Consider the following 25,797-nt stretch of genomic DNA (forward strand, 5'->3'; position numbering starts at 1 on the left):
TAAACAACCCTGCAATTGAAATAGTTAAAGGATAATATTCTTAAAGAAATTAATAAAAGGATTATGGGAAATTTTAAATGTAATGGTTAATATAATATTCTGAGAATGTATAATTGAGAAAATTAAATAAACCATTGATAAAAATTTATGTATTTATCTTGTTTTATATAAAAATTAGAAATAGAATTGTAGCATTCTTTTATAGAACTTAAAAATTATCATAATGTAAAAGAGATATAAGAATTGTAATAATATAAAAATATTCTTATAATAATCTTTTATTTAGAATTCTTATAATTCTTCAACATTATAGTTTTCAAGTTTCACAAGAAAAATAACAAATTTTATTTCTGGTTTTCATATAAAAAAAGATAAATATATATAAATATTTATTAATAATAAATATAATAATATAATAAATTTATTATTATTAATATAATAAATATATATTAATAATAAATATATATTAATAATAATAAATATATATAAATGTTTATTAATAATTTATAATTGAAAACAATATTCTTACAAGAGTACTTCTTTTGAACCAAATAATCATGGAATTAGTACGTTCCAAAACAGCTCTTAGCCAGTATTTGGATCGCAGCCAAGTAACCTTTAAGTACAATCTTACCATTGTCCAACCAACTCGATAAATCGTTCTAACAATTAACGAGACAGGTCTGGACGTTACGATCCAATTCTTACACAGTTCGAGAAACTCTGTTGTCAAATTAACGATCACTTGTGAGATTAGGTTAGGTCTGTTGCAGAGGCTCAGCTAGAGGTCTAGGAAGAATTTCCGGCCGCGAGGTGTCCGTCTATAAATGTCTTAGACGAATTTACGACCGAGCTTCCTGACTTTTGACGATCGTTAGCCTCCACGTACCTGCGTTTTGTATTCCATTTGCTTATCATTAGCGCGATTATATTTTTACGATGACATTTACTGACCGGAATTCGGCGGGGTACGCACCATCATTGCCAACAACGTTCACGTAATCCTTCCATGGGCCTGATTTATAGTTGGCTACCTATACTTTTTCTTCAGCAAATCTTCCTTAAACCCAGACTTGATCCTTTTGGTCAATTGGAGTTGACTTGAACATTTTCTTTTTTTTTTTCTTTTTTTGATATGAAGATTAGTTTCTTTTCTCTTTCTCTCTCTCTCTCTCTCTCTCTCTAATTTTATCTAATTTTATGGAAATATATTTTGAATGTACCTGGTTGGAGGAGTTTGAATGAAGTTTGAACGATGGTGGTCGTATATGGAATTAAAGTGACGTTGCGGAGAGTAGCTCAAGGGAATTCATCTGGAAAAAAAGAGCAGCGGATTTTTGGGAAGAAGTTAAGAACATTTGACCAGATGGGAAAGAAAAGTTCGTCGTGATATGTACCTTTTTTCACTCTTGATGGAGTTTTTTTTTGGAGAAAAAAAATAGTTAAAATAATATATATATCCATTAATTCAACAATATTATTAATTCATTATATATATATATATATATATAGTTTTTATGAAAATTATAAGAATAAAAAAATAATAAAATAATTATAAGAATAAATTATAAGAATAAAAAATAAAATATTGTTGCTTAATCTCAATACTTATTCTGAGCATATTCTAAATTAGATTAAATTTACTATATTTCTTGAATTATCAAATATTTATTAGATTTTAAAAAATAAACGTGCATTATTTTCAAAATGAACGATGCAAGTTCATTTTCATGCGCAAATATTATTTATTTAATTAATTTTCAATTGATCGAAATGGATATTTTAAAATGCAAATCGTAAATTATACACAAGTTATTCATTCCCTTGATTTTTTTCCAAAAATAAACTCATATCATTTCCTTAATAGATTCTTAAATTTAAATAAAAAAGAATAAATAATTTATTTCCTTGAATCTTTTTAAAATATTCCAATGATCATTAAAAAGATTTTTATACAAGTTAAAGAAAAAAAAAAAAAATTGAAACAGATATCTGATCAAAGATATCTGAAACTTAATAAATTAAAAAAAAAAAAACCATTTAAAATCGATTTTGCATTCTTCTCTTCGAATCGATCGTGTGTAATCCTTTAATTCGCAAAATCCATGAAATCTCCATCGATAATTGGCAGGAGTGCGTTTCACGCTCGATCCACGGTGCGGGAATATCTCTTCGAAGGTAACGGATATGCCAGGATGAAAAGAAGATAGAGAAAACAGTAAACGCGGGTGAAAAGAGATGCAAGGAGGCTCTCGAGAAACTTTCAAAGTAAATGAGTTCAGTGTAGATATATATACATATATATATATATGTATCCAGCGTTGGGATTCTCCATTTTCCATTCTCGGCTAGGCGATAGCAAAAGTTGAAAATCGTCGGCCATTGTGAGCACCCTGCGCGCTTTTAACCAAGCCTCGATCTTCTTTCTGTCCTTCTTTCTTCCTTTCTTGTTGCTGGTAGTGATGGTGGATGCCCTGCCTTTACGTGGATTCTGTTCTCTCTCTCTTCTGTTCCTGCCCACCAACACGGTGCACGGAATACAGCCTCTTTTTTTCTTACACTCTTCTCTGTATACAGGGTGAGTCATGTGAAATGTTGTGTACAAGCTATTCTTTTGGAGATTGTTGCAGATATCGATATGCTTTTTTTGTTTAAACTCAATATTTGACAGGATTATTATTATTATGATAAAATTGTTTTAAATGAAATAGTAAATACATTTTTGTTATTTTTGTTATTATAAAAATCAATAATATTTACTTGAAAAACTTTTTTTATATTCTGCTACAAAAGAACTGAATTATTTTATTCAATTTTGATTTTTACTAAATTGATAAATGAGATTCAATTTTTTTTATAGAATTTTTCAGAAATTTTACAGAAATTACATTGATATGTGTTAAATAATTTAAATTAATAATGAAAATTTAGAAATTAACTATGCAGAAAAGAAAGAAAATGGAGAGAGTAATATTTTCAGTTTCAAAATGCATCTCCATAAAAAAAAAACTTGTTGCAGAATAACTGTGAACACATACTGTTTCTTTTTCTTCGTAGCTTCCATAATTCTTTATCTACATAATAAAGAAAAATAATTTTTATTTATAAATTCTTTATTAGATTCAATGACAACCAAATAACAAAATCTTAATATACCTATAATATCCTTAGGAATATTCCACTTAAAAGAATGAAGAGAAGAATTTTTTTAACTTTTTAACGCCTCCTGAAAATGTGTTACACTTTGAATTATAAATTGTGTAATTTAAAAAAAAGAATTATATCATAAAAAAAACAACACTTTGTATGACTCACCCTGTATACATTGTGCACACACGGCCAAGCATGTACACGTTCCATAGCGTATATTCGCATTTGCACGCCCGCTTGCACGTGGATCCTATGTAAACGAAATGTACACCGAGTAAAAAGGCGAGGCAAACTTCACGGATGGAGGAGAGAGGCATATGCTCCTATACCAGCCAAGCAACGTAACCCGCTTCATTTCGTGTCCACTTTATATGCAGACCATCCTGCGTCTCTTTCTTCTCGTGGCACCTTCCCTCCACCCTTTTTCTCGCATTCTACTCCTCGATACGTAAATTCTCTACCGCCTGGATGTTTAAGTGGCCGCGCGAGAAGCCGCGGCTTTTCCCTTTCTTCCTTTGCTATCTTCATACCTTCTTCGTCGATAACCTTGTAAAATGCGCTCGATAGGATCATCGTCTGTTAGTATTTCGTTGATTTTAATTTCATGTCGATTCACTGATATTTTTCTTTCTTCTCCCATCTTCTCGAAATCGTACTATATGCAAATATACGCAATTGCATCGAGAATACGGTTGATTTCTTCCATGGAAATTGTTTACTTCGTGAATAAAACTTCGATTTTAAATCGTTGAAGATATAATAAAGTGAAGTACAGATCGCAGGTGTTAATTAATAGAATATTAAATTGCAGAAATTCTTACTGTTAAAGATAATCAGTTTTTAATCAGTATTAATGTGTATAAATATGTATATATGTATATAAAATATACGTATAATTTTAATCAGAAATCATAATTGAAATGGCACGTTATTTATTCTCGTAAAACGAGAGGAAAATTTAATATTATGAAAATGTAAAAATTGATAAAATGATTCGTTATATTATTTCTTCATTTAAAAATTAATACAAATAATAAAACATTTTTAAATAAAATCAAATCTTTTTTGTATCTGTGTAAAAAGTATATATACTCGAAGAAGAACAACTAACAAAAGTTATTCATTTATGCATTACTAAAATAGCCATATGCACCATTAAATGACGTCATTTAATGAACCTTGTATTAATATTGTATTTATAACAATTTTTGATTCGTAAAATTTACCGAACCGATTCCATAAATATACACGAACCAATTTCGACATTTCGATTCACAATTTCGTTTAATCTTCAATGATCCGCTAGATTTAAAGTCTCGATCCACTACGAAAGAGCTTAAATAAAATCAACGTGAACTCACATTTCTGTTATTTCAATCAAACATGAACGTAACAAACAAACGCATCATAAAATAAAGATCGATCTACTCTTCGTATTTTTCAACAATGTATCACATGCACGTTTACATATAACCTGATATACTTCGGCAAAATTTAGGTCAATATACAATCACAGAATAATCTCTAAATCTATTCTAAAGAATAATCTCTTTTCACAGTGTTAAAATTGAAGATGAAACCAAATTTCAACGGTAACTATAAACTTCTACAAAGCATGTCATTGCTAATAACTAAATTTCTCTATAGAGTGCACCACTAATCAAAGATGGCTACATGGCTTTCTTTCTTTTTCTAGTTTTATTCCCTACAATTAATTAAGAATCTATTTGTCTATTCTTTAGATCTATGCTATATCTAATTAAGGATACAATTACCTGCAGATTATTTGTAAACACTTTCCAATTTCTTATTTGTTATCACGCTACTTCACTTTATTTCAATTTATCTTATTCATGGAAACACGATCGGCCAGTGTAGACCGGCCTTAAAAATGCAAGGAAACAGAGTTCGATAGAGGCATTCTTTCCCACTTCCTATCTAAAATATCGTTTAATCGGGCTTCCAACTTGGATGCATAATTACGGCCAGTCTGCGGACCGAGATTCGAGGAAGAAAACGACGCAAGAGAAAAGCATAAGACAGGGGGCCAACGCGTAATATAGAATCACGAAAGTTCGCAAACTCGTGCTCGAACGGCTCGTTCGAGCAGACGAAAAGGAAACGAGGGAAGGGATGGGGCGCGCGAAGGTGGACCACGAAGAGGCGGGAGAACGAGTCGAGGAAGAAGAAGAAAAGGAAATGGAGGGAGGTGGAAGGCAAAGGGATGGGACGACAGGAACACGAGCGAGGGAGAGGAGATGGGAGAGGGCAAAAGTTTCGATCGTAAAGCGAATGGAGGCAAAAAAGGAAAATTACATTAAGAAACTCGAGCGTAGCCGGTCCGATGATACTCGGCTGCTGGTTGCTGGCTATACCGGTATGCGGCGCATTGATCGTCTCTGTTCCTCTTCTTTTCGTTTTCTGTACCTCTTCGTTCCACTAATTTGGCCGTGCTGCGAGTAAGTACGGTAATGGCGAGAGGAAAACGACGTTTGAAAGAGTCTCGGAGACTTGCAAGAGAAAATTCGGCGATTGATTTCTCATTCTGGCTACATGATATAAGTTGAAACGTTCCAGATTTTTTTTTTTTATGAATTACTCTGGCTACAGAAAATATTATTATATCATTATTTATTAGAACTAAATTGAGAATGATTATATATTTATAGAAAATTTAAATGCACGTCATATACAAAATATTTGAAATATTTAAAATAAAGCAATATATATATGTCTTGATACAGATTATTATTATTCAAATTCCATTTTTATAATTAGATTCATGAAAATTTCAATTTGCATAAATATGCGCAGTCTACTTATAATACATTAATTTATGTCCTTCTCAATTTTTCTCAAATCTTCTCAATTACTTCATACCAATCATTTATTAACAAGTAAAAATAAATAACATAGCATAGTCGAACAAACTTAAACTCTCACTAACTTTTCGTAATTTTACCATTAAAACTTAAACTAAGTTTTTCGTAAATTTATCGCAGTTATGGCGTGTTGCTAGAGATATTGTCGAAAGAAATTCAAGGTGCTTACGAAGGGTTGAAAATTAAAGGGAGGCGAGAAATTACGAGGAAAATTCGAGACTGAAGGTGGAATAGAAAGTAGCAGGAGCAATGTTCGTTCCCTCTTTTAAAGTCAGTCAAATTCGAGTTAGGCCAGAGGCATGATTACGAATCAGGGGTGACGATTTAAATAAGAAATAAGCTATATCGCGCGTCTCGACTCCTAGTTTTATAATAATTAATATTTTAATTACTATGATTCCATAAACTGTTTGTAACTACGATAGAATGTATCAATCAAATTTTAATTATTCGTTATCCGAACACAAGATAGCTGACAATTATAAATATTTCTAATTGATATAGATTTTTAAAATTTTATTATTATAGCGTATAATATATTCAAAAGTTGATTATTTGAATTGTGTATTTAAAAACGATTAATTTATTTCTAGATGTATTTCTTTCATATCACCACCACCATATTAAATTCAATAATATGCAAATACTATTCGTAGCCGCTATACAGCTCCAAAACTTTATTCACGTTTCATTTGCAGTCGACACGAAAGAGAACTGAGAAAAAAGTGGAATTGAGATTCCAAGTCGAGATTCGAACGAAAATCGCGACCTTAATACCAAATGGAATGCGAGAGTCAAACTCACCGACAAAGACTCGATTCTCTCTCTATTGTATATCAAAAGACCACTTTTCGATCTAAAAATCGATGCCTTCGAGGTATTTCCATCTCGCATATAATGAAACAAAAATAAAGAAAAAAATATCACGATTTTTAATCCAGATAATAATATTTTTCATTCTACATTCGAACACAAGTGATGGGACTGAACATATCGCGAACAAACAACATTGAACAAGATTCGAATTTTTTTCATAAGTTATACAATTTCCTCATAATACTATTAATTCTAATTTCTATAAATGACTTGAATCTTTGTCATACTGATTTAATAAATAAATTCTATTATACAAAAAATACCGGGTGTTCAAAAATTTTTACATTTCATGGTATTACATTTCATAAGTATATCGAACTTGATCCCATCCTTATGAAACTTCATGAAAATTCGTTCGAACGTTCCGCAAGAAAACACGTGGAGGAAACGATCCATGCACTCGATATCGGGTAATATAATATAGTACGAATGCATTACATGCATGCTCAATTTTAAGTCAATATACTTGGTCACGATAACTGCAGGCTAATAACAATAAATGCGAAACATAAATGGAGAACTATTCGAGCCTCGGTCGGGAGGGGTAGGCACGGATTCTTTCGCCACGGGGACCAACCAGTACTCTCTCTCCCTCCTTATCTTTTTCTTTCGAGTTCTTTACATTGGAAAGGATAGTAGGATAGCCAGTATCCTTTGATAAAGATTGGAAACCGACGTGCGTATATTCGAACGTTAATACTCGCCAAGGATTTTCGCTTCGAATTTTTATATTTCCGATTCTCTAGAACCTCGCCTCCGAGTTTTTTTTTTTTTTTTTTTTTTTTTTTTTTTTTTTTTTTTTTTTTTTTTTTTTTTTTTACTTATGCGCCGGATGATGATAAGCCAGCTATGGGCGGTCCATGAAGTTCACTTCTTCCCACTTCTTTCAATCCCATGTCCTACTTCGATTCGGTTGGAATCCGTTACAAGTCGTTTTTATAATGTTTGGAATTTGAAGAAGGCGGAAGAACATGGAGAATATTGAGCAATTTAATTATATTAATGCGCCTCGTGGTATGTAATTATTACTTTCTTTTTTTCGTGAGTATAGAAAATAAAGAATTGCGACTTAAGCTTGTTTAATTAATTTGTTAATTATAGCTTTATAAGATATTATTTGCGATAAAATGTAAATTAAAAATCTCTAACTGTGATAGAATATTTATAATTCGATGATAGTTGTACATTTTTTTATATACCTTATGATACAATTTTATTTAATAATGGGAATTTGTATAAATTTATAAGAATAAAATTAAGAACGTGATTATGGCAATACGATAATTGTTTATCTAAGATCTTAATTAACTGAGATTACTTTGTTTTGTATTATATAATTACTTCTATAACAAATTAATATATGAATATTATGATAACATCACGAATTAAATAATTTATAAAAATAAATTGTGAAAAATTTCATTAATTAGATAAATAGATAAAAAAAAATAAAATGAAAATAAAAATCGTATCGCGACGCTCTATCGCAATAAAAAACTCTAACCTCCATTTTTCCGCCATTAACGCCATTCAACAACGTGTAACAAAGCTCTCAAAACACAGAGCTCTTAAAATTTACACGACCATTACAGGGAGATCGTTTCGTAATCCGTCCAATAAAAATACTCCTGTAATACGATTAATTCCTCGACGGTGGACGATTGCAGAGAGGGTGGTTAAACGATTTGGGGTAGCGAACGATCGAATTAACTGGCTGGACGAAGATGGCTGGAGGGGCCATTGCGAAAATCAGGAGTACAATCGTTCTTATTCTATATAGAATATCCCTCAAATTGTGAAAAAATATCAAAGAGAAAGAATAAAAATTACTTTGTTTCGATTAAATCGAATTTGATAATTTTAAAAATTCACTATCATTTGATCGAATAAAAGCGAATTATTATTCTGCACGCATAAAAATAAACAAAAAGTTAATTTTCGAGAAAATCGAATTTGAAAAATTTTTCAAAATTTCACTTGCACTCGAAAAATCATGATCACGAATCGAAAAAGGAACCTCAAACGAATAAATTTTATTTTTTCTTCTAATTATTGCACGCGTAATAGAATATAATATTTAGAATATAATATTTATTGATTGTCTACAAATAATAGAACACCCTATATATTCGGGTTTATGAGGAAAGATCGCAACCACTCCTTTGCGCTCTATACGCCCCTTTGTCGCGTGTGCTAATTGTTGGGAATGTTATTTACGACGCCAAGCGTCGCGGCGCTTGACTCACACGTTTCTGGAATGGGAATGCGGTTAGCCGATTATATAGAGACCGAACGCGGTTTTACGACGTTTCCACTTGAAACGCCCTAGGGTAGCCTCGATTCGTGGAATCAGTCGCCCTCTTGATACATGATAAATCATCCGACGAATTGCCATAAGCGTTTGCAGTACCGCTCAATTTGAATGCCGCATGCACACATGCGGCCAATGAAATTTGGTGGCTATGATAATAATAGAATACGGTGTGAAATATACTTGAATATATACTTATACTATACTACTATAGTACGAGTATAGAAGTACCTATTCAAAAATTATAGAATAGGTACGTTTCCTTTATAATTGATAACATAGAATAATTTTATTTAATCTAATTTCTGTAATCTAATCAAATATTTTAATTTTTAGAAAAAGCATAAAGTTAAAAGCGTTATAATAGGAAAAGAAATGGAATTTATTCTAAAAATTAACCTTATTTTGATATTATAACTTGATATTCTACTAAAAAAATATAAAATGTAATAAAAATTATATTAAGAAAAGAAATGCGATTAATTTAATTTAACCTAATCTAATATTTTAATAAGAAAGTATGAAATATATTAAAAAATATATAACAAAAAGAAATACAAAATATATAATTAACTTAATGTTATTTAATTATTAATTTTTGTATATAGATTTTTTACAATATTTTGCAATATTTATTTGAGTTCTTTTCGTGAATATAGATATATTCAGGTGTCACTTCTCTACCATTGGGTTTTGAATTCTTTTTTAACAAATTATAAATTACGTTCACTTTTTTGAGCTTAAAACGAATAATAGAAGGTAAAGTGAAAGAATAGATAAAATGCCAAAGGAAGGTATATAACCCTTGGATGACCTTGAATAAACTGTTCATTCCTACAACAAAGAATAACCTCCAGCGTTGAAATCTCTACTTAACGAGAAAAAATTCTTTATATTTTTTGAACAGAAAAGAAAGGCTTACATCCGAAGGTCATATCTGAACCTCTCTCTACTAAAAATCCGAACTTTCTGTCACTATTATAATATTTTGCACAATCTTCTTTTTCTATATTCACGTAATTAATAAAAAAGCTTCACATATTATTTATTCTACTTAATTATCACGCAATATAAAAAATTATAATGAAAAATTTCGATCAGTTAAAATTTATCGAAACAGTTTCGATCGAAGCAGTACGCGCAACTTATCATCTGCGCATGCGCGTATCTCCAATGAGAACGCAGTTAATTTATGTCTTTACGGCGCGCATGACATACCGCGTTTCCATGGGAAATGACGCTAATTCCGTTGAATTTCTACATCGGTAACATGATATTATTTCAATAACTTTTTAATGATGCAATATCACGCTGCGTCTGATAAAATTTCTAATAGAGCAATTTTTTTCATAACCTTCCTATTAATAAATTATTTTATCGTTTCGATGAATTAAAAAACTATCGATTCTAACGAAACTAGATCGTTTAGATAAAATTTATATCTCAATATGCGTAAATACTCGTATATTCATACTTATATTTTCAAACAAAAATATTTGTATACTTTTAACAATTGCAAAATTATAAATTGATAATTTTAACGTTTAACCTAACCTAACGAAAAAAATATAAATTTTAGTATTATTAATTTTTTTACTCGTATTATTGACTCGATTATCTAATATCAATTTTATGCGTTTCTTATCCCGTAGAATAAAGTTCGTTGTCCTTGGATATACCTACTTATAAGTTTACAATCTCTCCTATACTTCGTGATCTTTGCTTTGCATTGAAATTCTCGAAATGAAGTCAAACAGCTGTCTCCCTCTCGAAGAGCAGGTTCATTTGCAACTCGTTTACAGGCGGAGTCGTTTCAAATGAACCGCGAATTCCTTACCATCGATTCCAGACATTTACAATCTCGGCATCGAATGCTCGAGTCCTCTGCGAACTCGAACGTCTCTTGTAAACCGGCGTCGCGTCGTTTCGAAGCTCATTCGACCAAGAGTCAAAAGTTTTCAAACGAGGGATACATTCGATAGAATGCAAACCATTCTCGAACCAACATCGTATTTAAAGTGTATAGAATGAGATAGAATGTAAAGATCTCGATAATTTTCTAACCTTATTTTGCAATGTACACGCCCATCTCTCGTTATGAGATATTTATAGATTACTTAACGATCCTAATTAGCCGGTACAATCGAGTCACCAGACGTTTTTCAAATGTCTCTACCTGATCCGTTTATGGAGTGTAAACTCGTATACAGGCAATCATTGGAAGGACTATTATCCATTGTTTATTTCTTAAAATATTTTAAAGAGTCAAAACAAGTATAAATATTAATATACAAAAACATTTTGTAAGGATTAATTTCCAATGGTATTTTTTATTCTCTTTCTTGCCTTTTTGATAACATTTTTAATTTACTTTTACAATTATTATAAGGTAACAAAAAATTATGCATTAATGAATCTCAACTAGTATAATCAATTTTTTTTTTTTAATTTCGAAAAATACAGAGCTTTCTAACTTCTCTGTTATTAAAAATTAAAGAAATATTTCAAATATTTCAATGAATCTTGAAAAATAAGAAATGAAAAATGTTTGGATAACGTATATTTATTTATCTTAATAAAAAATACTAGATAGAAATAATAATTTTAAATTTTCTTAATAACTTTAATTAAGAAAGTATAAAAATTAAAAATTATCGCTTATACGATCGTTCAACAGTCGGAATACGATTTTATCTCGTCCCATACACGACCAAAAAATTACTTTGTCCTTTCAAATATCGCGTGCAACCAATGATCGCAGGAAATTAATTAACTAGCCCGGTATCAACGTAATTTATTACCAATTACGCTATTTATCCTTCGTTTGCCACGTCTCGAAATTAAAAAAAGAAAAAAAAGAAAAAAGAAAAAAAGAGAAAGAAAAAAAAAAGAATCGCCTTAAAACGTGTGCACTGACTTTTTTCAACTGGGATTTATGGTCGCTCCTTCATTGAATAAACCATGTCCAATCGCTGATTCACGATTCAGCCAGGCCAATTTTCATCCCTACTCGATGCACTTGGCTGCAATTGTCTCAATTGCTCCATCCCTCGAATCGATTGAAATATATATCTACGCCGAATGAAATGAAAATCGAGCAAATCTGGCCGAATAAAATGGACGAAGGATGTGAAAGAACAGCGATCGATCTGTCTTCGTTTTATCTTAAATTATCTTATAATTTAATAAACAAAAATCGATATTTCTCGTATCAACTTTTACGTTTGTTCTTCGTTTTTGCAATTCCACGAATATAACAACGAATACTAAAATTATACAACGTTATAAAATATTCTAATAACTGAATATATATAAATAAATATAAATTAAATAAAATAAATAAAAATATAATAAATAATAATAATAAATATAATAAATATAAAAAATAAAAATATAAATAAATATAAATATAAATATTGATGGAATACATTTAAGAATCGAATTCTACAAGTCAAAACAATTACAAAATCGTATAAAAAGAAAAAAAAGGATCCACTTATCAAAAATCGTTTGAAAGCAATATTTCGAAAAAGATTCAACTGTTATTAAGAAAAGAAAATCGCGTAAATCAATTTTTCTTTTACCGAAAAGATGCGAAAGAGCACACGTATTTTCAAACGTATTTCCGTGAGGCGTAAAATTGAAATAAAAGTGTCCGCTATGGCCGCGACCGCGTGAAGCCGAAGCGGCTGCCGGTATTCAAAGCATCCGGCCACGATTTACAACGGTTTACACGTCGAGTTGTGACCGTTTAAGGGGCCGGTACCGTGGCGTAATCGTCCATTAAATTACGGACTATTCGAGAGAGGATGGATACTTAAATCGCCGCCTCCTCGCACGGCCTCCGCAGATTTTACAGCAGGATGGAGCAGGCCGCGCTGCGCGATCGGTATCGTCGATCTCTTTCCGCGAGACCCTCGAAAAAGCTCGAATATCGACGGGCAAACTCAGGGACGCGAGGAGAGCGGGGGAAGGGAGGACCATCGAGCTTCGAAAATCGCGTCGTTCACGACTTCATTCCTCTCGTAAGCGACCGTTTTACGAGCGTGATATTGTGTAAAATCTTGGCCTCGACGAGACGAGACGAGTTCTTTGTTGGTTAGATGAGATTTTCGAATCGGTAATTCGGAATTTTTATAACTGGAAAATATCGATGAGAATGTAATTTCGTTTCTTCCCTTTTTCTCCTCTAACGAATCGAATTGCTTGATTTGACAGATTGTTGCTTTATTATGAATTAATTAGATCTAACCTTACTTCTTACTTCTTGAAATTAAAGATTTTAAAAATTCCATTATATCTTGAAAAATAAAATACGTTAGATTCTAACAAAAATAATATTGAAGAGAATAAAATGCTATTCAAAATTGCATACAGTCATTATCCGCGAGAGGAGTTCGAGTATGTGATAAATAAATACTTATCGCATTGCAATGGTGATGGCGAACGTATCGAGCTTCCTCTTAACGAGCTTCTTTAAGATCCTTTGTAAATCCCTTTGACCGAATGGTGATACGAATCGGCTTAGCTCGTCGCGTGTGTTCAACACTTTATTAGTTCGTAACAGTTAAGAGAACGTTGAATTCCGTAAGCAGTTTACATTTAATGAACGGTCCTTGAACACGCCACCGTCTCATTTCTTCTTCCTTTCACGAACGCCTAATGAAACGTTCTCCTGATGCATTGTTGCTGGTCGATTCGTTTTTCTCTTTCAGCAACTAATTAACAAACGATCTCCGTCTCTTTCTTTATCGAGAATAATTATCTTGATCGTTATATTTACGATCGCGCGGGATATGAAAACGATATTGATGGAAAAAGATCGCGTATTTTCACGTGATCAACTAGATAAAACGTATTGTTATAATTACATCGCAAAAGTTTGTGAGAAAAATCCATGAAATATGTATAAATCGTAATATGAAATATTCGTTATGATAATTTTGTTTCGATTCCATTTGCAATGTAATTGCAGGATGTGACGGTTGAATGGGACGACATTAGCGCTACGTGGTTATTAACTGTACTAATATCCAGTACGTTATAACATATTGTTACAATTAGATTGCAGATACAATTTGTTTGCATTTAAGTATACAACATATAAAATATTTGAAGTTGGATATTCGTTACGATAATTGGATGAATTTCAATTTCAAAAGCGTTCCATCTTCAAAAGCATAACGAAAAAAAACGCAGGGACTCATAAACACGTATAAATTATCATGTAATGAAGAACACTTGACACCACACTCGTGTTCATTTGCATAAGATTATTTATCAATGCAAAATAACGAACACGCGGAATCTCCACGAATATTCTATTTTTTTTCCCATCCAATGCACGCCCACCTAATTTCGTTTCACTGTATACGTCGCGATTGTCAAATCTGCCCTCTCTCTCTATCTATCTCTTTCTCTCTCTTATTCTGCGCGACATCTTTTTTCCATCTCTCTTACCGGTGTCCGCTTCGAAAGAGAGTCGAAACAGTTTCGACGAAATTGCTGCCGCTGACCGAGGAGGATCTGCCTTTAGAATGGCTACACCACCCGGAACACGGGATTGTGAACTCTAACCAACGATTCCTCTTTCCCTCTAACCGTTAACCACGATGGCTGAACGAGTTCGACTTCATCGGTCCCTTCGAGCTAAGGATTGTCTTGGATATATATATATATATATATATATATCCAGGCGAGACTTCGACCACAAGAAAAAATCACTGGTCCGGGAGATGAGACGAGACTGGATTAAGCCGTTCCACTATTGGGGACTTGTGATTTTGGAGTCCTTTCGATGATAGTTGTCTCGATAGTTTTGTTTCGACGGAAGAAAGAAGTGGATATGTCGGTTTGTTTTGAATTTTTTGTTTGTTCCGAATGAATGAAGTTTGATTGGGACCTGTGGAACATATTTTTGCGGAAGATTTTTAATAAGATGATTTGAATTCAATCTGAAGTGAAATTAGTGCGATATTTTATCTGTGTGTTTAATTTTAATATAAATATTTAATTTTCTTTTATAAATATATTTGTGAATTTTGACAGATGGTGGAATGATAATTAAATTAGAATAATTAAATTAAAATTAAATATTCCAAAATTAATTTTCTAATTCAATTTCAGTCAAAAATTTTCAGATTATTAACTATATTATCTATGATTTAAAGATAATAATTAATTATCTTTGTTATTCAATAACAATATGACAATAAGATACTTTTTTATGAAATTACTAAAATTTAACAATAAGAATTAAAAATAGAATATTCTTATTTAATTTTCAAAATGATTTTAATATCTTAAACGACAAAAATATATTTGAATTTAATTTGATAGAATAGATGCAATGATAGATAATTTCTATTATTTATTTACTCTATATAAAAATTGAAAAAGAAAAAAGCTATTACACGTATTCTTTCAATCGTTTTCTCTGGATTGAATTTGGCTCAGGAATGGCCGCCTCTCGAGCTAACCGTTAGTCACAAAAGCTACAAGAGTGGAGATTGTGGGGCCGATGAAGCGAAGCTGCGCGCGTACGAAGTCGTGGTAAAATGGCTGCACACTCGTGCACAAATGTGTTCGTGCGTCCATGAAACAAGTCGCGGCCGTGACTCGTCATAGGGCCACTCCACTCCGCCATGGCGGAGTCAACAAGTGACTTTATGAAATGTTGCTACATTCACAAGTTATACTGTCTATGAAAATATTTGTCCGATACAATCGTAAAATCTATCGAGAGAAAAATATTTTTTATTTACTTGAAATAATGTGAGAAATTTAATTCTGATATTATCTCTGAATTTACTATTGCCTTCGAAATATTCGTTCGATATTATCACATTCGATCGATGTATTCAATACAATATCCCACATGAAATCAATCAGTGAAATTGATAAAGAAAAAATATTTTTGATAGCTTAGAATGATTTAAGAAATAAAATTTTGATATTGTTTTTGAATTTGTTATTGCCTTCGAAATATTCGTTCGATACGATCGTATACGATCAATGTATTCGAAATAATATCCGACATGAAATCAATCAGTGAAAATGATAGAAAAAAAAGTTTTTAGTGATTTGGAATAATTTAGAAATAGAATTTTGACATTATTTTTGAATTTGTTATTGTCTTTGAAATTCGATTGAAATACGATTTGAAATACGAACATATAGAATCGATCGATAAAAAAAAAGATTGAACGAAGAAAAAATTTATAATTTTATATAAATACAAATTAATTTATAATATCCGATAATTATAACAAATAATATCTTTTTGATTCCTCAATTTATCAAAAATTAAACAAAAATTATCAACAAAATTATAATTTATCAAAAAAAAATAAAGAATCTAAAAAAATTTAACAATTAAGCACTCACAAAAATCTCCAAATCATTAAATTTTCATTAAGTAAAAAACTTCTTCTTACGATATCTTGTTCTAACGATAAAGATACAGCCAAATAGAGATTTCCAGAAATTCATTTCAAGTATCTAAGTTTTATTGAGTTTTGATCAAGAATTACGAAAGAAAACGATAAAATATTCGACACATTACCGCTTGTTATCGCCATTATCGCGATCCATGTCGATCCGTGCAGTGCATTCGGGTGCACGATACGACGCTCTTAATTAATTTTGCAATATTCTCGAGTCGAGTATCGACCAGGTTTTACGAGCGGTTCCACGACCATCAAACTTTTCCCTTTAGAGAGTAAGGATTCACGAGGCAATTAGCGTTAATGGTTATCGATAATGCGTACGAAATCGTTCCATCACTCTCGCTTTAATATCATCGTGCCGATATTTTTTTCCATCGACGATAAATTAACCGTGAATTAACGATCACAAATACATTGTGATAAAATATGCACTCGACTAAAGAATTTCTTAGTCGGTGTTCAATGAAAATAGTTTATTATATTGTTTTTTGTGAAATTGATAATTTCAAATAAGTATTCGTGAGGAAGATATGAATTTTGAAATTTAGAGATTAATTAAGTAAATAATTTAAGATAATTCGATTATAAATAATTCGACTAATAAATATTTTCAAAATAAAACTCGAGTTTTTAGATTTTTTACTATTTTTAGAATTGTAATTTAAATAAATAAGTTATTAAAGAATTTCAGTTTTTATAAACATTCTTTACAATTTAATAATATAATATATAATATTTATAAGATTAGAAAGATTATAGAGAAAATTTCTTTAGAAAATACATAAATTTAACTTGAAAATAAATCTTAAGAAAATATCCTAGCAAATATTGCGTGGAAAAAAACATCGTTGTAAAAATAAAACGATATCATCTTCAAAAATCATCGAGGAAACTTTTGAAAAACAAGATTTCTAGTTTCCAATGGCAGATCAAATTGCATAAAGTTAGTTCCGCTTTCTATCATGACAAATCTCGTCTGATATTCAAAGAGCACATCCGCCGGTGAAGAATTTATCACGAAAGTAAAAATATGAATAAATACCAATATTCCTCACAATCGAAAACAATTTTCGAAGATTTTAGTTTAAAATATATTGATATTCTAACATTACAAATAGAAAAAAAATTACCAAGATTCAAAATCTAATATGATGGGAATTTTATTTATCTCAAATATCTATTCTTCTTTTCAACAGTATTTCTTATAAATAAATACTATACTTTTTAAAGTTATAAATTAATTTTCAACACAGTAACATTCAAATACTCAATTTTTTGAATTCTCAAATTCTTAACCTCAAAAATAAAAATAAGAAAAACAGAGAAAATGACACTCGATAAACTTTCTATCCCTTACGAAATATTATTCTTAACATTTCTTATAAATAAACGCTACTTCTTCAATGATAAAATTAACTCTAAATAAAATAATTTTTCTCTCAACTATTTTCCCTTCAAATATCTGCACATACAAAAGAAAAATAATATTCGTCGATATACATTCAAAACCTTCGACATTTCTCACGACATTTCTCAAATATTACTTTCAACGATATTTAACTACAAAAGTAAATACATCATTAAAACTATCTCTCAACAAAACAATTCACAAGTTGCTCACAATTTTTCTATCAAATTCCTAACCTCAAAAGTAACGAGAAAAAAAAGCACTCACCGGAATCCGATCGATCCAATATCAATTCCTTTAAGATTCACGAACATCTCTTCGCCGTAATCCATCGCAAAAGCATCGAATGATGTTTTATAACTCGCAACAACGATTTCTCTCGACGAACAGCGTAGAAAGAAGCCTTAGAGCGTAGACGAAAGCGTTTGTCGGGCAAACTTGGTATACGTAGTAGCAGAAGCGGCGCTCGAGTGATGTTTCCAACGTACACACGCGAGCAAAAAGAACATATAAACTAGATACACGTAATACACACATCCGAGTTGCGAGAGCTAGAGCGTGACCCCTCGAGCCGAGGCGAGCAACGACAACACGGTGTCACGCGTGTGTCGGATGTGGAACTAGAAATAATTGCGACCCGCAGCTGCCTCCACGCTTCTTCTTCCCGCTTCAATTTCCCAGCGACCGTTGTGTAAGCGGTTTAATTAAATCGAGGCTCTTGAAACGTCTCTCTCTCTCTCTTTCCCTCTCTTTCCGCGCTGCAATTCTGTAATTGCGATTTTCTGGTGGAAATTGCGTCATTGCAGTTTTTTCTTATCGAGAATATTTGGACGATAATGGTGGTTTTTAGTTAATTTAAACGGTGATAGTTGGATAATAAAATTTGAAACTGTATTATCGTATTTCTTCTTGTTGGAGAGTTGCTTGAATGAATAATGATGATTTATAGTTGGAATTTAAATGATGTAATTCGGTGGCTTGAAGATGTTATATTATATATTTTTATGGAGAGATTGTGGATGATGATGAGAATGGTTTGATGAAGATTATTTAAATTATATGGTTGATGTGATGTAATTTAATAATTGATATTGAATTTTGAAGTGTATTTTTTTATATGTGAAAACTTTTTGAAGGATGGTGATAATTTTAATTAATTTAAATAATGTAATTTGATAATTGGATGATAGTTTGAAACTATATTCTTGTATTTCTTCTTGAAGAGAATTGTTTGGATGGATAATGATGTTTAATTAAATGATATAGTTTAATAAATAAATAATTTGAAGTATTGTATTTTGTTTTGTATTGTATTGTATTTTGTATTTTTGTGAAATATCTATAGATGATGATGAGAATGATTGATGGAAGTTATTTAAATGATGCAATTAATATGCTGTAATTTATTAGAATTGATTATTTTTGAATTGTTATTTTATTTTTTTGAATGGAAAGTTTTTAAAGGATAATAATGATGACTTAACTGATTTGATAAATTATACAAATGGTAATAAATATAATTAGAATAGTAGTTAGAATAAATTTAGAGACACAAAGAGGAAAATGTAGAATCAATAAATCATTAATGATATTTATAGATGACATCTATATTGATAATTTATATATCTCCTTTTATTAACTATCACAAAATTGTTAAACATATACTTACATGCACAAAAGTTAATTTATAACAATTTTAATACAAAAAAATTAATTATTACAAGTTTCTTAACATTTAATATAAATTAATAGAATAATTTATAATAGTATCAATCTCAAATTTTAAAATTTACTTTTTGATTCAGAGGTAGCTTGGAAAAATTGTACATAATAAATAATACTATATAAAAAATTAATAGAAGCTGAACATGAAACATAAATGTTCACGTCACAACTTTCGCGAAATTTTCCACTAAAGAAGCAAACATCGTGTACAATACAATTTTTGAAAAAAATTAGAACGAAACAAAGATGTCGACCATATACATCCTATACAAACTTCCACATAAATAATCCATTTCCACTTTCAATTTCCAAATATTAGACAGAAGTAAGACGATTTCAAATAGAAACTGCAACAACAATCCAATCACATCAAGACTCACATTCACAATTCAATTTTCACCAGAGAGAATTACAAATCACGATTACGAATACGGAGATGACGTCCGCGTGTTTCGTAGACAAACTTCAAACTGACGGAAGCAAGGCATGACACACAAACCCGGCCTAAACCCTGTCACAGGGAGTCTCGCCATAAAAGAGAGGACAGAGACGAGAGACGGAGTCAAGGTCCGGCTCGAGGGGGCTGATTACCCCTTTACGAGGAACCAAGGTCTCGGGACGAGTTAGGTGGATGGATAGATAGTTACGAGGGAGAAACCTTGCTTCCTCCTCCTCGAGTAACGCGTAATAACGCGGCAAGCTCGTTTCTTTCACCCCCTTGCCCCTCTCAATTGCTACCTGACTAAGAAAAAAAAAAAAGAAAAAAAAAAGGGAAGAGGAGCGTAGGCTTGGCAGTTAACCCTTGAGGTTTTAAGGTTCGAAGGACGGTGAGGAGGAGGATTGCGTGTACGGAAGGAAGGGTTGGCGTTTCGACACGGTGGTGGCCTTCGGCTGGCCGGAGGCTGTAAAACGTACAAAACAACCCTTTTTTTTAACGCTGTGATGGACAATCCATCACTCGCGACCTTGGCCTCTGTTCTTTGCGCCGTTGAGGATTTTTTTTTTTTTTTTTTCTTCCTTTTTTCCCCCGTTTCTCTGGGATATTTCTTTCGAGGTCACGATTTTCGAGGATAACAAAATATCGTTGATTACCATAAGATCTTGCATTCTGTAAGGATAAGAATTTTTTATTTTTATCTGTGATTGTTGTGTTATAGTTAATTTAAACAAGTGTAAGAGTTTATTAATTTTTCTTTTTATTTTTATTTTAATTATCTTCTTCGATTTTTATTTGTCAATTAACAATAAGTAATTGTATTTTTTTTTTTTTTTGATATTTTGAATTAAAAATATTATTGCTCTGTTACACTAACAAAAACGAAAAATTATAACAACTATATTTAAAATATAATAATTTAAATAAGAGTTTATTAATTTTTCTTTTTAATATTTTAATTATGTTCTTCGATTTTTATTTGTCAATTAACAATAAGTAATTGTATTTTTTTTTTTTTGATATTTTGAATTAAAAATTACATATTATTGCTCTGTTACACTAACAAAAAATTATAATATTTAAAATACATATAATTTTTATATTATAATATAATCAAACAATTAACCCATTTCACTGCCTTTACTTGAGAAAAATTATACATATACCTAAAGAAGAAGTAAAAAAAAAAAAAAAATTGCATTCTAATTTAAAACATTTCGTTATAAACGCGGCATAATTATAATTGTAACCTTATTAGCAACGCTCATATCTTTGAAGCGGGGCGTAAATTCGTGGAAACAAACGCGGGGAACCGCGATAGGTCGGGGAAACTTGTTTCCAGAGTTCGCAAATTACGATATCGATAAGCGAACGGCCATTTTTGTTGGGGTTCTTCGCGAGACGGCCCCACTATTCCCTCGAAAATATCGCTTAGGTAGCTTCCTGTGGCGGTTGAATGAAGAAAAAAAAAAAAAAAAGAAAAAAGAAAAAAGAAAGAAAGAAAGAAACGAGAAGAAGAAAAAAAGAAGAGGGATAACCTTTTCCAAAATTCAACCGTGGATGATGCTAGCGCGTATATATAAAGATTAAATTATGCAACGTCGAATGACTTTATTGTACGACGTCCAACATGGCGAATTTCTTTGCCGCTCTCTCTTTCTCTCTCGTTCTCGCTCTCTCTCTCTCTCTCTCCTCCGATTCTGTTACGTGTTATTCGTTCCAATTTGCATGAGCATTGAGAATGATCGTAACTTAGGCTTGTTAGATACGTGTTGCGTCCTTGAGGTTGCGTTTGAGCTGCGCTCGCTACAAGGTCACAATGCATAGCTGCTTAAAAGCAAGTAGATACCCTTTTTTTTTTTTTTTTTTTTACCTGAAATTCTGCCGAGGTAACGAGTTGGGAAAAGAGGAGAGAATTTTTCGAGAACTGGGAGCAGTTGAAGAGAACGAACGACGGTGGACGAATCGTGAGGGGAAAAAATTTCTTTTCGATCGTAAAAGAATCGTGTTGAATAGAATTTTGTGTGTATAGTTGGAATATATCAGTCCAGTGATATTCGAGGGATTTTTAAGTATAAATCGTATAGGTAAAAATTATATGGATTTTCCTTTGAAAAAATATTTCGACGAAACAAAAATTTAATCAATAAGCTATTATATATGTATTTTTTCATTATATATATTCTAAAGATGAATTTCTTTATAGAACGATGCATGAAGATTTTTTATGATTATTTTTATCATTTACGATATCTATATCGATTGTATAAGGATTATAAATAATGAAGGGTAAGTGCAAAATTATCGCGTATCAAAAAATATAAAAAAAAAAATCTGTTAATTTATGCTTTCCTTGAACTGGTCTTCGTTCAAATTTATTCGAGATGCAATAGTGTTATTCTTGAAATCTTGAAATGCTGTATTCTATCTACGTAAATATTTTCTTTCCTTCGAAATACCAAGAGAAATATATCTCACGAATTCTATTCTATTTTTCGCATATCGATCACGATTTAGAGCAAATGCACACGTGTTGCGCATATTCTTTTCTTATTGTCCCGCTGTAACGCTATCATTATTATCAAAATTTCTCAGAAACATCGTCAAATCAGCAGCTAAACTAAATTCAAGATTAAATTTATACTGTATTGGAAGGAAAATTTCTAAAATTCTCAAAAATAATTTCCAAAAATTACCAACCAAATTACCAATTTATTAAATATAATTTCAAATTTGACCATGAAGCTTAAAAAATAGTTACGCATCTCAAAACCAACCAATATATAATTCTAAATCCTTCAAAAAAATTCCGATCAACTAAATTTCAATTTCGATTGCTTCAATCATTAAAACAAAAGCTCAAACTTATCGAAAAAAAAAAAAAATTCTCCCAAAATATTTTATCGAATCGCCATTATAAATTCATCCGCCAATCATTGCGCTTCTCTTTTCAAACTTCTCCCAACTTCGCCTAACTTAACCTTACCTAATCTTCGCACTAATATTTCCTCGTTCGTCGAAATATTCTTCCCTCCAAATTACATTTCACGAACGATGTTGCCAAACTCTCGTTTGCGTTTCGAACAAGGAGGCGAGAGAGGGCGCAGAGAGCTCGAGTTTCGAGCGACGGCCATCGCGAGATGCCAGAAAACGATTTTCCTCGATGCGTGGAACACGGATCGAGGTTGACTTTCGAACGTGTTCCGTTTCACGCGATGATTTATGGCCGGTTGATAGTTCGTGCGCGCGGTCGCCGGTTTTATGCGAACGTTTTAAATGGGAGATAAACATAAAGAGGCCTTTTACGACACCATCAAATAAACAACTTGACTCCTCCTTCTGGTGAGCGCGTTTCCATCCAGATTTTCGACGTGGCCAGTCAACGGTGTGCCACTTCGAAATGTGTTTTGTTTTTGCTGGAATTTTTGAGATCGTTTTGCTGATATTTTTAATTTTAGGAAATTGTAGAAACGGACGATTATTAAAAAAAAAAATGTGATTTAAGATTGTGATTGGGTCGTTTCGAAATTTTGCTAGAGCAAATAAAATTTAATTTTTCTTTTTTTTTTTCTTTTGTTGATCGAACGTTTGAAAAATTGTATATAATTATATACATATAATAGTATATAATATTATGTTAGTTAGAAAAAGAAAGAATTAAAAAATTGAATGACCTATTTTGGGGTAAAGTGGGTATTGTTAATGAAATAAGAAACATGTTGCTTTACAAGGGGTAAATAATGCATTTAAATTGAAATGTAAAGAAATTTCAAAGGATTAGATAACATTATAATCTTATACTCAGAAATTCTCAGAAAACAAACTGATCAATTTCACTTTTCATAAATCTTTTAATTTTATTACCTGGTTATATGATTAGTATTTAAATTACTTTTTTAAGTTGATTCATAATAAACAAATTGCGTAAACAATCGTATATTTTCAAAATAAATGTCATTTCGTTTTTTTTACATTATGATTTATGAAGACATTTGATCAATATGACTTCTTAATATAATAATTAATCGATAATTTCTTTAGAGAATACATATTTCTTATAATTCACAATATTTTTAAATAATTAAAAAAAATTCAACCACAAATTGAATCCAATTTGAATTATTTAAAAAACTTTCAAATATATTCAATATAAAATTTCATAAACATCTTGATGAATAAACAAAAAACAAAAAGAAAAAAAATCTCAAAAATAAAAATTAAATATTGTGTTAAATATTATCGAAAAATAATGAATTATGCAATAGAAAATTTATTTAAAGTTTCATCAATCTATTTGTTCATGTTTTTGTTCGAAACTGGACGAGAAAGCAGACGTAATTTGAGAAGGTTCCAAACAAACAGAAATTCGATCTACCACGATATTTTTCTCTTTTCTCTCTTATTCATATTCATAACATCATTTTCGTTTCTGTCGAAACTTTGTTCAAAGGTGAAGTTGGAAAGATTTAAAATCATGTTAATTCATCGTATTTAAAAAAATTATTCCACAATAAATTTCAATTTGTCGAGATATCGCGATTAATACGAAAATTTATTTATTCACGAGCGAACAAATCAAAGAATATATATTTAAAAATTCTAAAAAATTATATTCCAATATTAAGATAATATAAAATTATCCAATATAAAATTTAAGAAGTTTAAAATATTTTAAATCTTAATGCACAAAAACTTTCCAAAAGTTCGAAAAGTTATTTAAAGTGCGAAAAATTCCTTTCACTCTCCACACATTCATCCCCTTTAACATTCCAACTTCCAAAAAATCCAAAAAATCAAACGTCAATAACGTTATAAATTTTCTTCCAATTAAAAAATATCCACAATCATCGATATCAATCACTCTTATATCCCCACTCCCTCTCCCTCTCTCTCTCTCTCTCTTCACAAGCATACATTCATCCCCTTTAACCTCTCCGCCATATTTAAATTCTAATCCTTCACCTATAATCCTAAGTATAACCACAATCAATCTACTACAATCTACAATCTCCACTTAAATCTATTCGCCTTAATTTCTCGCAATCATCCACTCTATATATGTATACACTCGTGCAAATACACTCAAACCAACTTTCTTCAAAAAATAAAAAAATAGTAGAATAATTCAACAAACTCACCAAGATGATTTCTTGAGAATTCACTTCTTCAGAAGAAAATTCGAAGACGAAAATCGGAAGGGTGCAGCCAGACGTCGGTTACGCGGGCACTAAGGGCGGCCATGACGAGCGCGGAATTCCAGCGTCGCGACGCTAGTCGGGCACGCGGCCCCAAAGTATCGACCGGCATGCTGGCACACGGCTTCGTTCCGTGGAGGATCTGCAGAGAGAGAGAAAGAAAGAGAGAGAGAGAGAGACGGTCTGGAGGGGTATTGCAGCCGAGGGGGGCGTTGGAGGGGGTGGAGTACGACGAAAGCAGGAAGGAGGGAAGGAAGGGAGGGGTAGGAAGGAGGGTGCGTTCAGCCACCACGCCCAACCCCCGGCGAGAGCGATTTCGAACCCCTATCTTCGTTCCGCAACCCCCGTGGAGAGAGCCACCCTGGT

The 25,797-nt window shown here is 31.5% G+C and overlaps 2 long non-coding RNA genes across 3 annotated transcripts; both read right to left on the minus strand.

Annotated features, from left to right (window-relative positions):
* Positions 1-556: 556 nt before the first annotated feature.
* On the minus strand, positions 557-25,534 carry LOC122711759. 2 transcript variants are annotated; one of them, XR_006346184.1, is made up of 4 exons: positions 25,375-25,534; positions 1,224-1,313; positions 977-1,124; positions 557-889 (listed from the first exon to the last, which is right to left on the minus strand). It is a non-coding gene; the product is annotated as an uncharacterized LOC122711759 (long non-coding RNA). The 2 variants fall into 2 exon arrangements; XR_006346183.1 differs by lacking the exon at positions 25,375-25,534 and adding an exon at positions 18,343-18,549.
* LOC122711761 lies at positions 2,970-3,791 on the minus strand. Its single transcript, XR_006346186.1, has 3 exons — positions 3,316-3,791; positions 3,157-3,226; positions 2,970-3,074 (listed from the first exon to the last, which is right to left on the minus strand). It is a non-coding gene; the product is annotated as an uncharacterized LOC122711761 (long non-coding RNA).
* Positions 25,535-25,797: the final 263 nt, after the last annotated feature.

Source organism: Apis laboriosa, unplaced genomic scaffold (assembly GCF_014066325.1).
Source record: "Apis laboriosa isolate Shangri-la unplaced genomic scaffold, ASM1406632v1 scaffold17_cov146, whole genome shotgun sequence".
In the NCBI taxonomy this organism is placed as follows: Eukaryota; Metazoa; Arthropoda; class Insecta; order Hymenoptera; family Apidae; genus Apis; species Apis laboriosa.